Genomic DNA, 12,360 nt, shown 5'->3' on the forward strand with positions numbered 1-12,360 from the left:
ATGTCTCTGTCAGAGCAGCGGTATCACATAAAACCTTTGGGGATTTGGAAGCTGTCGCTGTAGCGCTTATAGGCTCGCAGATGGTTGTCTTGGGTACCTGGAAAAGGAGTGGAGTGACAATAACAGGGAGAGGGAGATAAACAGAATGAAGGGATGAATGAAAAAGAGGAAAAAGGATCAAAGAATGGGTCAGTGGGATTTGTCTTGTTTTCTCACACCATGAGTTAACCAGCATGCGTCTAAAGAGTTTCAGCTATGTAGCTTTGGCTCCTTCAGTCTTTCTCATCGACTGGATCAAACAGAACAGATTCAGCTGTGGCCTCCGATCCCATCCCGCTGGAATTGCACAAATGTTGCCACTTGAGCCGCGATGTCACTCCCACCCCCATCCACTAACCCGCTCCAGCTGATTTCAAAAGAAACCTGCTGTCTGTTTGACATGGTCAGTGGTACTCTCTGGTGCCCTGATATCTTGCTAAAAATTATTCAGCCAGTTGCATACACATATGCATGACAGTGCTTGATCATTAGTATTTATAGTGTAATACATAATGTTAGGGTTAGAGTTCAATATATAAAAGTACAGGGAACTTTTCCTACTGAGCCAATAAAGCTTCTGGCATTTAGTAAAATGGCACTTTGTTTTTAAGAATTTTATAGATCTGTTTTACATTTAATGTATCATAAATTAGACAGTAATACTGCAGAATTTCTCAAAAGTATTTTCAACCTCAAATGATATTTCACAAATGATATTTGTGAGAAAATGTTTTGGAATGTCCAAATGTGTTTGTTTTCCTATGTAAAAGTCTACTATGGGGCAATACCCAGTCTGTATAAACATTGCAAAATTAAATTTATATGGCCCAAAACTCATATATATATGACAGGGTCATAGGCGGCCAAGGCTCACTGATGCACGTGGGGAGCGAAGGCTGGCCCGTGTGGTCCGATCCAACAGACGAGCTACTGTAGTTCCGATTGCTCAAGAAGTTAATGCTGATTCTGATAGAAAGGTGTCAGAATACACAGTGCATCGCAGTTTGTTGAGTATGGGGCTGCATAGTTGCATAGGGTGCGCATGCTGACCCATGTATACACCGCCGAAAGCGACAACAGTGGGCATGTGAGCATCAGAACTGGACCACAGAGCAATGGAAGAAGGTGGCCTGGTCTGATGAATCACGTTTTCTTTTACATCACATGGATGGCTGGGTGCGTGTGCGTCGTTTACCTGGGGAACACATAGCACCAGGATGCACTATGGGAAGAAGGCAAGCTGGCGGAGGCAGTGTGATGCTTTGGGCAATGTTCTACTGGGAAACATTGGCCATCCATGTGGATGTTACTTTGATACATACCACCTTCATAAGCATTGTTGCAGACCACGTACATCCTTTCATGGAAATGGTATTCCCTGGTGGCTGTGGCCTCTTTCAGCAGGATAATGTGCCCTGCCACAAAGCAAAAATGGTTCAGGAATGGTTTGAGGAGCACAACAACAAGTTTGAGGTGTTGACTTGGCCTCCAAATTCCCCAGATCTCAATCCAATCGAGCATCTGTGGGATGTGCTGAACAAACAAGTCTGATCCTTGGAGGACCCACCTCGCAACTTACAGGACTTAAAGGATCTGCTGCTAACATCTTGGTGCCAGATACCACAGCACACCTTCAGGGGTCCAGTGGAGTCCATGCTTTGATGGGTCAGGGTTGTTTTGGCAGCAAAAGTGGGACCAACACAATATTAGGAAGGTGGTCATAATGTTATGTCTGATCGGTGTATAAAGCACCATTAAAACAATGTAATGTTTGTTTTATTCTAATATATATATATATATATATATATATATATATATATATATATATATATATATATAATTCTCATCTCACACATGGTTAATCTGCATTCAGATTTTTTTTATTTTTTTGTACAAAAATACATTTTCCATGCTATAATGTATTTCTATAACATATGTGAGATATACCTTTCAAGCAATGTGGAAGCAAAATGACTAAGCATAAAAAAATAAACTTTTGTAGCCATGTTATATTGCTTTTTGTATAAGTCTAACCAGTGTGAGCTGGCTGTGGGAGTGTTAGTGGAGCTAGACACTGAGGAGAACCTAATCGACTGGGAATTGGAGGCCCTGCCCACCTTCAAACATCTTTGCATCCAGATCTTTCCTGCACTGTGTCTTTGTCGCTGATCTCACCCAGTTCAAATTCTTCATCACCACCAGTACCAGCCATCACTGAGCCACCTGCCCTGTCCTTCACCAAGCCTGCTTCCTCACCTAGTCCTCTCCTGCACACTCTAACAGAGACCTGTGGTCTCTGCTTCAACCTCCGAGCCCTTCGCTCCACCTTGTTCCGTCGACCAGTTGGCTTCGCCTTGGCTCCTCACTCCCTCAGCTCCACTTGGGACCATTGTCCTTACCACTCCACCGGGTTCCATCGTCCCACCAGCTCCACCTCGGTCAGCCGTCGCTCTGCCATCGCCATGGACTTCCAGGTCTTCGGCTGCACCTCGTCCCTCCACCTTTATGCTCTGGGCTCCTCCTTCCCATCCGGCTCCATCTCTGTCCTCTCTCGCACCGTCGTTGCCACAGTCTTCTGTTACAGCGTGAGGTCACTTTCGTAAGGAGGCGTTATGTCACAAACTTTTAGTTATCTTGTTTTCTGTTTCATTATCATAGACTTTTAGGTTCTTTTCATTAGTTTCCTAGTTTCCTTTGTCTAGTTTACCACCACTTATGAGTTGTCCTGGTTACTGATATGATTAGACATTCTGTTCAGCTGTTTGTCAGATAACAGGAGGCTTGTTCGACTTGATGCAGCGCTGCACAGACCGATTTTGTCTGCGCCGACATCAAAGTACCGCAAGAGCGTTTCAAGAGCAGCCGGCAGGTTAATTCTGCGCAGCATCTCAAGAGCATCCGGGTGGAGGGACGAGGTGCAGGCAAAGACCTGGAGGTGGCGATGGCAGAGCGACAGCTGGCCGAGGTGGAGCTGGCAGGACGAGGGAACCCAGTGGAGTGGTAAGGACGACGGTCCCAGGTGAAGCTGAGGGGGCGAGGAGGATCGAGGCGAGACCACAGGTCCACTCTCCAGGATGGAGCTGGGAATTGAAAGAACAATGGTAGATCAGGACTGCTTGTCCGGGCTGATGGTGGAGCTGAGGGGCTAAAGGGAGCCAGCGGAGGCATTGCAGAGGGAATGGCTGGCTCTGTTAGAGTGTGCAGGAGAGGACTAGGTGAGGAAGCAGGCTTGGTGAAGGAATATGCGCATGATTTATAAATCGAGGGAAAGAAATAGTAAATCGTGTGCACATTTTAGTAAATCGAGGGAACGAAATAGTAAATCGTGCACACGTTTTAGTAAATCGAGGGAATGAAATAGTAAATTGTGCACACGTTTTAGTAAATCGAGGGAACGAATTAATAAATCGTGTGCACGATTTAGCCTACTATTTATATATATATATATATATATATATATATATATATATATATATATATATAGAATGGAATAGATTAAATTAATTAATTGCAAGATTAAAGATTAAAGATTCACACGCATCCAGTGTAAGATGCGTGTGAAGCCATTGAAAGGTAGTTGCGACCTTGATGTTTTGTTTACTGTCTGTGTGAATTTCCACTCTGATGACAGATGTTTCGATCTGAATGGTGTCTGTTGTGGAAAGCCATTAATTCTAAATAAATACTTCACAAGACTATATTATGTGCGTCTAAAGACTGCCAAAACATTTGGAGGTATGATTTAATCATTCAACATGCAGCCATACATTCATGGGATAATTGCAAGGATGTCTTGTTTCAGCTTGTCTGAACTATTGAGATCATGTGAGTTTCATCCACTCTTATGTTATAGGCTCTCTGAGCGTAGTGTCCACCCACCAATTTTCCAGTCCATGCACATGAGCTGGATGTAAGACGAGTGCATTTAAGTTAAAGGACATAAAAACACCCTGTCCACCCTGTCCAACACAACCCATTGATAAGTCCTTATTCCTTACGCAAGTCAACAGGCTAGTTCTCATCTCCTTTGTCAATATATCCATGGATTAGAAATCGGTTCCATCTTGTTGGCCTGTAAATTAAAGCATGGATAAGGTGTTTGTCTACTCAAATTTCCTAAAAATTAGAAATCATAACATGTTGGAGAGAAATAATGATTCAACATTGGTTTTATACTCCAACAAACCAGCAGTCACATCTGAAACAAAAGAACAATTCGGGTTTTTCAAGCAAAATCAACTAAAACTCAAATACTCTCTTTCCTTGTAAAAAAGAAGTACTCTTTCCTTGTAAAAAAGAAGTACACTTAAGCACACTTTTAAAACTTATTACATAGTAGGCTATACTCAAATGCAATCTGCATGTTATTTACAATTAAATACATTCTCATTTAATTGTAAATAGAACGTATTATAGTTTAAATTTATGTTTAAACTACTGAATTTTAGAGCACTATTTGACCCACTTAGGTCTTACGTGGATCTTTATATGTAATTTCATAATTACTTCTATTGTCTTTGAAATATTGTTAAATTACTGTAGAATGCACCAACAAGCATTTATAAGTAACTTTAATGTCATTTCTAGTGAAACCTTAAATGTAATATTGATGTGATATCAAATAACACATTATAGTTAAAATTACATAAAAGAGTTATTTAAAATTGTAATAATATTTCACAATATTACAGTTTTACTGTATTAATTGATCAAATAAATAGAGCCTTGGTGAGCAGAAGAGGCTTCTTTCAAAAACATTAAAAACTATTACCAAAACCAAACTTTTAAACAGTAGATGAGTACTTGAAAATGTACTGCAGTAAGAATGACCTTGCTGCATGCATGGTTTGTTGAAGAGTATTATTTCCAAAATATCAATCAATGACAAACTGCATGATAATTATAATTACATGGTTTGAAGTATTACGAACTTGCAGCTGCTCGCTATTTAAAAATTAGTATATGAAATACTGGGTCGCAACATTCTTTACTCTATATGGGAGACTGGAGGAATGTCGAGTAGATCTCCAAATGTTGAGCCGCACACAGGGTGTCATTAAATCTCATTACCAGTAGATGGCAGCAGAGTGCACTAGGCACACTCTCTCTTTCTATATCTCTCTGGACTTCCTGCGTGTTTTTAAAAAACACACAACAGAATTAAAACAGATGCTTGTGACTCATAAACAAATTATGGTTTATCGCTCATAGTTTATAGAAAGTTGTAATTCTTGCAAATGGGACTCATTCATATTAGACGTCAGTATAGGCTTATATCATGTAGGCCAATTGGATGAAGATGGATGGCTTACTTAAGCTATGTCTTTGCTATTGTAAGAATGTCATAATGAAGGTGTACACGCATATAAAACTAATTATTAGCAATATTAAACAAAAGTAAAACAATTGAGGCGTAGACTGTAATTTCTACTAGATGAGATGCCTAAATGGCTTTTTAGTAATTGGTTCTCAAGCCCAAGATAATCCTATTTGAAAATGCCCTCAAGGTATTTTTGTCTTTGTGAGATGCCTGTGTAAGTACTGATTTATGAAAGGTGTCTGGTGCATTGTAAGCCAAAAGGGTGAGGCCAACAACTCCGAAGAGACTGCAGTGGTTTACCGGATGTTTAGCAAAAATAGGTCTTGATGTTAGTATATTTTACTGGTTTGGGAGATGTTAATATGGCAGCATTTAGGCCATCAATCAATCATATATATATATATATATATATATATATATATATATATATATATATATATATATATATATATATATAGTGTATTTCATAATAAGTAGTCTTTACAAGGGCCTGTATTGTGAAAAAGACGTATACTTTAGCATGCTTTTAAAAAAAAGACTATTTATGGAAATAATATACATTAGAAGAATACACTTAAGTGAAAAATGAGTGTTATGTTTTCAGACACTAAGTTGCATTTTAACTGTAAATAAATGAAAATATATTATATCTTAAATTTATATTAAATGAAATTAGCTGAACTTTACAATGCTTTTTTGACCCACTTAAGTAGCACTTAACTATTGTCTTTAAAATATTGTTAAACTGTATTATTGAATGTACTGACAAGCAATTATTGCAAACTAAAATATACTTTAATGTCATTTCTATTGACACTTATGTATATATTTGTAGTCATAAATTTGAAGCAATGAAGTATATTAACTTAAAATATATTAACTTTATCCCCCGGTTTCACAGACAAGGCTTAAGTCTAGTCCCAGACTAAAATGCATGTTTGAGCTGTTTTAACTGAAATAACTTGCATTGACAGATATGTCAGTGGCACTGTTCCACCAGTAATGTTTTTTTTTTCTTTTCTAAGGCATGTTTATAAAAGCTACTTAAATGTAATTGAACTAATGCCTAATCCTAGCTTAATCTAAGCCCTGTCTGTGAAACCGGGCTTAAATGTAATATTGAATAACACACTTAAAATTAGAATAGAGTACTTTAAATGTGCTTTAGTATGTTAAGACACAAAAATAAGTGTAAAAATGTAATTTATTTTGACATTACAAAGTGCATTTTTGAAAGTGTACTCTCTTAAGTACACTTAAGTGGCGTTTTATTTTATTAATATTATATTATCTGCAAGTACTGCATTTTTTGAAAATATAGGCCTACTTTAAAGATTTGAAGTACATCACAAGCGCACATTCAGAACAATTAAGCACACTTCTTTTTCACAGGGGGGCTCTTATGCTAAAGGGAAGAGTGCAAGATAACTAGCAGCTTCTTCAGGATTTACCTCTGGAATTTTAATCCTGCTAATGTATTACAGTCGGGGGTTTGGACTATAGCACAGACACGGTCTTGAGGGCAGAAAGGTTTTCTTATCTAGAGGAGGAGTGATTCGATCAGTAATTCAACTAATGTTGCTTGTGTAATCCACACAAGATGAAACGCTGAACCAGGACACCTTTTAGTTCTTTTGTTGCGTGCTTAAGGTTTTGCAAAATTATTAGGTGTTTTTCGTTGTCGTCATGGAAACATCAGTAATGATCCCTATTCAGATGGGACAGGAGGGAGAGTGAAACTGCTCGTAATTGTGAGGGAAAATCTCTTAGCTCGTATCCTCCCAGGGTGTGAGACGTTGTGTGGTCTGTGAATTTACACCTGCCTCAGGCATCGGTGCGTGAGGTTGCTCGAACTATTTCTTTTGTATCCATTTTCTAAACTGTGTCTGATAGGCCACAAAAAGCAATTGCGACTAATCATGTAATGGCGGATTAGCATCTGCTAATACTGTTGTGTCTTGGGATAAAATATTTTAGCTTAAGACTAAAAGACTTTTGGCTGTAAGCAAGATCAGGCTCCATGTGTCTTTTATACAGTGTGATATACGGTTTGAGCATCAGTATCCATTAATAGAGTGGCAAGAGAGAATTGTGTCTCATTGCTTTGTACCAGTGTTAGTTTTTACTTAGTCTTATGTAAATGTATTTCTTTGAGTTTGGTGAACTTAAACCATTTAAGGCAATTGGTTTCCTCAGTCCATTTCAGTAGTTGTTAAGACTTAGATTTGTTACCTGAATTCAAACTGAATGAGTGGAATAAACTTAAAATCTTTAATTTACTTTAATTGACTGAACCAACACTAAAATATAAGTGAATTTAACTTAATGTATATGAGTTTACAGTACTCATACTTATTGGTTTTAAAAATTAAATGGCTTAAGACTATCGGTTTCCTCAAATCCTTTGAGTTACCGTAACTTATCAGGTTATACAGTGTGGACCACAATTTTTGGTTAAACTAGCCTTGTGTAAACCTTGTGTAATGCTACCGTACACTTAATTGCATGTTAATTGTAATTAAATGAAAATGTATTATAAATTAAATTTATATTAAATGTAATTAATCTTTAGAACTTTAGAGTGATTTTTGGCCCATTTAAGTAAGTTCATATTTATATGTAATTTCAAAATTCTGTATATATGGTAAATTACAATATACTTTAATCTCATTTTCTGTATTTACTTTAATCTCATTTTCTACATTTCAATTTAGTGCTTTTAAAATATATTAACTTTAAAAGTATAACACAGTATAGTTAAAATGATGTTACTTTACAGGTGCTTTAGTATGTTAGTCAACACATCAAAATAAGTATACTTCTTTAAAGCACAACAAAAGATTATTAAAATGTACTTTCAAGTAAAACTTTTAATTTGACATTATTATAAAGTGCATTTTTAAAAAGTGTACTCTTTAGGTACACATAAGTGTAATTTATTTAATTAACATTGTATTATATTTAAGTACAGTTCTTAAAAATATACACTTAAGATATGAAGTACACTACAAGTGCACATTCATTACAATTAAGCACACTTCTTTTTCACATATGTTTCCCTTTAAGTGTGAATGCATAATAATTTCTGTTCCAAATAATAATACTTAAAGTATATTGCTTCATTTTACTTCCCAAAAGAGATATCATTAGGATACACCAGATCATTTTAGAAAGATCCCATTGAGCAGAAGTAGAGTGTTTTTCTCATTTTCAAAGTCAAATTTTATTGATGAACTTTCACAATAACAGGCAATTTCAAACGTTCATTAAATATACTTATCATTTGCCAAGACGTGCAAACAGGTCATGAAACATGTATTATTGAGACAAGAGAGGCTCCATCTGTCTTTGATCAATTTGTCTTGTTAATAAGTCTGGAGAGTGAGCCAGGCAGACTTTAATTTCTTTAATCCTCATTTGGAACATATTATAAAAAGACATGACATTTCTTCAGTCTATCTGTCTGTCTGTTTTTATTTTCAGTACTAATTATTATAACAAAGGCAACCTGTTCAGGCTTCAATTACGTTTATCCAATTTTCAGTTTTAATTTCGTCTTAGTGCCCCATGACATGAATTCACTGTACCACAGACTGAAAAAATGATCAAAACCTAATTAAACCACCGACCTCCAACAATATATGCAATTATCCAATTGGGGCAGCTGTTCTTGATATAAAATGCCATACCATCCTGACTGTCTTTATGTAAGTGTTAATAATAAGCTTTTCATTATTTCAAAAGTAGTCAGCCTTTGTGTTAAAAGTTTGATGATTTTCTGTTCCTGTAGTTTTTTAATGGTACGTCATACTCAGAATAGTTATTTGGATTTTTCACAAGCTACATTTATTTACCTTCATCTACTTTTATAAAAATGATAATGTCAGAAAACTGAAGTAATTAATTAATAGTCACTGAAGTGAAATTTAAACTGCAGTATGATGTTACATTTCATTTAATAAACTCTGAACAATTTTAAATTTGTGGTTATCTGTCAATGAGTCTTAAGAGACAAATATAACAATGCCTGTCCGAATGTATCTGAAAGTATCCGAATGTGTGGTTGTTTTCTTTGTCTTTCAAATCTTTTAAATTCACTTCAAGGGAATTGAGCCGTCTCTCCTCTTTTGCATGGTGTCGTGCTTGCATGAAGGCTGCATGCTTCAACACTCTTTGAGTCATTGTTTGTGTGCAGTGCTTGGTTGAAAATGGTTTAAGATGGAGTCCATTTCAATAGGGCTTCCTGACAGATAAATAAACGTCTTCCTTGATTTCCATCATGCCACATGCACTTTATTCACGCTGATTTAAAATGCTAAAACCAAACCAATTCCTTAAATAAAACCACTATTAAACTCGGTTCAACGGGGGTGCTAAGCACCGACCTCCAACAATATATGCAATTATCCAATTGGGGCAGCTGTACTTGATATAAAATGCCATACCATCCTGACTGTCTTTATGTAAGTGTTAATAATAAGCTTTTCATTATTTCAAAAGTTGTCAGCCTTTGTGTTAAAACTAAGTGAGCTTAGTTGATACTGTAATAATATCATGTTGAGATTTTGCAAACGCTCCAGTGCATGTTCCTGTTTGCGCTCTGGAGAACGTCAAATGTTTCTATTAACAATAGCTACATCTCATTTCAGAGGCTGTGTCCTCTGGAGGTTGTATTTGAAGGCTGCGTATGTGACCAAGGATGTCTTATTAAAGAAAACTAGCCACAGTAAAATTGACTGTTTATTCCTCATGAGGTGTAAAATACTGTCATTTCTTTCTTACTTTGCATTATAAAACGGATAGTTCCATCCCTTGATTCTGAGTGGTTGAGCCGCGTTCAAAGCCGTTGTAAAATTCCAATACCGCATCACATAACCGCATTACATAAATTTCAATATAAAAGTCTTTGCGACTGAGTGACTTGCTCATAAAGACAATCGTTGCCACCATCTAATGGCGTGATAAATGTAACTTCTTTTGCTGTTCATGGTCAGGGACTATTTTTTCCAGCGGAAGGAGGGCTTTTAATGATTTTACTTCATGAAAGTTAAATTTTTTGGCTTTAATATTTGTATTGTGTGGTAAGCGTTTTATAAAAGCAATAAGCCCCGTGAAGCCGTGGTTTACAGTGGATTTATAACAGCTAAAGGGGTTTTAGGCACTCCGCTCCGTGTTGTGCCCTTAGCTGTTATAAATTCACTGTAAACCATGGTTTCTTGGGGCTTATGGCTTTAATTTAAGAGTTACTTTTCTTAAATGAGACTGCCTCGATGACGTATGCAGCCTTCAAACGCGACCTCTTGAGGACACAACCTCCGAAATGAGAAGCTAGTGTGTTTTTGCTTTAGAGATCGGTCTTTGTGTGCTTTCTAGGCTATATAATTAATTCAGAATTTGAATAAAAGATTTGTTTTTCATGCTGCTAAGGGACCGACGGGCAATTACAATCTACAAAGTTTCAAATGCAGGATTCACTCTCGAAATTGCAATTATGGACATAGTGATAGCCTAACCATAGCACAGGACAAAACAGATACAAATTAAGCAATTTAGTTGCAGACAGGTTATTCGCATTTTCATATCAATATTTTGAAATTCTATTCCAATTGTGTGTAAAAGTAACAACTTGTAAATAATCTTTAATGTCTCACTGTACATTGCTATTCTTGTTATGGTGGACATTACTGCACTTTACTAGAGCACCCTCACTCATTTCAGAAGCTCTCTCACTGATTTGATTCTGTAACCCGGCCTGATTAAACGATTACCTACTTTTGAAGTTGCATTGGATTCTCAAATTTTGATAGCATATGGTTTTAGGATTTTTGCAGGTCAAGTCCATTGTAAATGTGTTTTCTTTTCAGTTCATATCTGTTTTGAGAGGTAAACATAAGGGACCAGAGGATATTTACCCTCCAGTGAGATATTGATTTGAAGTGCTTAGCGTGGATCATCAGTGTGAGCTCACACCATAACCTCAAATGGACAGGTTCCACTGCTTTTACTCTGTGTGACAATTCATTTTAAAAGGATGCCTCACCCAAATCCTGTTTGAAATGCTGATTCGTCATGCCAGAAATCTGTAATATGTCATTGTTTAATTTCACTACATTGTATTTATTTCATTTTACACTACACAACATATTTTCATGTATCCAAACTGGTTTTACTTGCACTGTACATTATGCATGGTAAAAAAAGAAGGCAATTCCATCTGGCAGTAGACAAGAAGAACTATCTGTTAAAGAAGAGTTGTTGTCCCATATATTCTGTGTGTGTGTGTGTGTGTGTGTGTGTGTGTGTGTGTGTGTGTGTGTGTGTGTGTGTGTGTGTGTGTGTGTGTGTGTGTGTGTGTGTGTGGTCCTGGTAAACCCTATATTGTGGGAACAAGGATGGCAATACCAGAAATCTTTGACCTTGTGGGGACATTTTTTTGGTCCCCCATGAAAAAAACAGCTTATAAATCATACAGAATTTTGTTTTTTTAAAAATGTAAAAATGCTGAAAGCTATCTGTGATTGGTTGATTTAGAGGTAGGGTTAGGGGATAGAATATACAGTTTGTACAGTATAAAAATCATTACGTCTATATGGAAAGTCCCCATAAAACATAGAAACCCAACGTGTGTGTGTGTGTGTGTGTTTGTATATTGGTTTTTATTTTATCATAAAAGAAATGCTATCTAATATTGTGTAATGTAATTTTGTCAAAGTTTTTATCCTGTATTTCATATGATGCTTGTCTATTTTTGCAGCACATGTATTTCCCTTTATGAAGGAGAATATTTATTCATTATTGTATTATGTGTATATATATATATATATATATATACATATATATATATATATATATATATATATATATATATATATATATATATATATATATATATATATATATATATATATATATATTCTGTTTGTTTATCTTGGGTAAATGTTTCTTTAAATGTACATTGTGAGATATAAGGTTGCTAGATCTGTAAACCTGAGCAAGATACC

Source organism: Megalobrama amblycephala, linkage group LG10 (assembly GCF_018812025.1).
Source record: "Megalobrama amblycephala isolate DHTTF-2021 linkage group LG10, ASM1881202v1, whole genome shotgun sequence".
NCBI lineage: Eukaryota > Metazoa > Chordata > Actinopteri > Cypriniformes > Xenocyprididae > Megalobrama > Megalobrama amblycephala.